Source organism: Acomys minous (genome assembly GCF_964271855.1).
Source record: "Acomys minous genome assembly, chromosome: 4".
In the NCBI taxonomy this organism is placed as follows: Eukaryota; Metazoa; Chordata; class Mammalia; order Rodentia; family Muridae; genus Acomys; species Acomys minous.
In genome coordinates, this window is record NC_140486.1 from 122,834,851 (window position 1) to 122,837,192 (window position 2,342).

The 2,342-nt window shown below is 39.7% G+C and overlaps 1 pseudogene across 1 annotated transcript; it reads right to left on the reverse strand.

Moving 5' to 3' along the window:
• Positions 1-1,303: 1,303 nt before the first annotated feature.
• Positions 1,304-1,930, reverse strand: LOC311595775 (large ribosomal subunit protein uL13-like; annotated as a pseudogene). The gene has a single exon. The product of its transcript is annotated as a large ribosomal subunit protein uL13-like (transcript).
• Between the last annotated feature and the right edge of the window lie 412 nt (positions 1,931-2,342).

The window sequence follows — 2,342 nt, forward strand, 5'->3', positions numbered from 1 at the left end:
AAAATTATGCAGCAATACATAACTGCTTTGTAGCAGTTACTCTGCTTTGTATTAGAGATATAAAAAAGATCTTATTGCATAAAAAATTCAAGAGCAATGAGTATTTACTGCTGGGAATACCACACTAAGGAGAATTCTCCCCAAAATATTATGGGTATTTTTGAAATTCAGCTGAAGAGAAGCAGGGACTAGGAATATTCCTTGTGTGTGACTTACATGCTATTTTTTTAAAAAAAAAAACTGTCTTTAATATTGACACATGGAATACATTTATGCAAAGTTTTGTACTGAACAATGTGTAGGTCACTAACAAGAGTTATAATGGGTATAAATTGCTTCTGCTTGATCCATCATAAAACTAAGTACATTTTATGGAATTAATTGCTGCACCAAGAAAAATGTAGGATTTAATTCTTCAAAGGCACTAGTATTTTAAAACAATTACATTTTTTTCTGAAAAATAATTTTCACATTTGAAATTGAACCCTTTCCTCTTAAATTATGGTAATAACAATGTATTACAATATCTATCTTAAAAGATACAAACATGCCATTTCATTGATTCTTTGTTATAACAAATACATCCAGTTAGTTTTTCTTAGCATCAAGAACTTTTCCAATAACTGAATGATTTTTGTGTCTTTCCAGTGAAAAAAAATCTTACATTTCTTAGAGAATAAATGAAGAGATTTTAATGACCAATTTCTTTAGTATGTACTATTAGTAACAGGTCCCCACAAACCAATTCAACATTTTTGAATGTTTGACAATATTCATGATATGTGGTGCCACTGAACTAAACTAATAGTTTTCAGAGTGATCCATTTTATTTTTATTACTCTAGATTTTCCTTTTTTTTCCCCTAAAGATTCTTACAATATTCCCTTTGGGGTTTAGTGTAATATTAATATCTTCTTATACTTCTTTTTTTTTCTTTTTTTTACAGTCAAATAGTTTATTATCAAACAGACCCCTCCAGTAGTAGAGAAGGAGCAAAGGTGGAGCATGTGCTTGGCTGTGTCATCCCAGCCCAGGTGTGCGGGGGTGGAGGGGAGGGGTGGGGGGTGGGGGGCTTGGGCGGGGTGGCTCATTCTCACATCTGTAGAATGTGGCACTGGGGCAGATGGGCAGAGCAGCCCAGCTACTCTCTTCACTTTAAACTCTGAAGCCCAAGTAAGTTCACTTTAATGAAACTCAACAAGAGCTGTTTAAAAGTATCCTCTACCCATAGGAGCAGTGACTAAGGCATCTTTTGTCCCCAGTTGCCTGGAAGGGGGTGGAGGAAGTGGATGAGGCACAGTCTTTATTGGGCCCATACCAGGAGTCCGTTGGTCTTGAGGACCTCTGTGAACTTGCTGATTTTGTTCTTAACATCCTTTTCGGCCTGTTTCTGTAGCCTCAAGAGCTGTTTCTTCTTCAGATAGTGGATGTTGGCCTTTTCCTTCTGTTTCTCTTCCAAAGTGACTGCCCTTGCTTGGTACTTACACCCGAGCTTATGAGCCAGATGACCCAGGTAAGCAAACTTTCTGGTTGGCTTCCACAGTACAACATGGACGGCGGCAGAGACCACCATCTGCTTTCTCTTGTCATAGGGTAGAGGGATCCCATCCAACACCTTGAGGCATTTCTGGGCAGCCTGGCCTCTCTTGGTCTTATGGTTCAGCATGCCTCGCTCTCTCAGTGCACCAAAAAAATGCAGCTCGGGGCTCAGAAGCAGTAGGGACCTTGAGAAGGGTTGGCGTTCATCTGCTTGTGGAGAAAGGCCAAATACTTTAACTTGTTTCTGTAGAAATCTCCAGAAGTGTTAATGCCCCCACAGTGTACAAACTACCACTTTCCTGCCTAGTAGCACCTGCTTGGCCACAATGGCAGCGTGGAGGCCCAGAAGATGGCCTCTGCCATCCAGCACTAGAAGCTGCCCCTCAGCCATTTCTGGCAGCTGCCTGAACTTCTTATAATAATGGAAGGAAATTTCTTGAGCCTATCTTAGCATTCTCCTCCCCAAATTGCTTTCTCAACTGCCAATCTTACATACTCGTTTAAAGTATGGAACCTATCAAGTTACACACACACACACACACACACACACACACACACACACACACACGGAAAATATCCCAAATGGAGCATATAGAAATGTTTAGTAGGCTTAGTAAATGAAGTTCAGTAGCTAGAACAAAAGGTATTACTAAAAAGAGGAATCATACAATGTTAACCTATGCACAGCTTAATGGTGGATTTGGCTTCCTAAATAAAAAGCAAGGAAGGTGTGACGTATCAGTGTCCAGGCTAATCACAGCATGCACTGATACATAATTTACCACAAGGAAATGCTTCTTAAA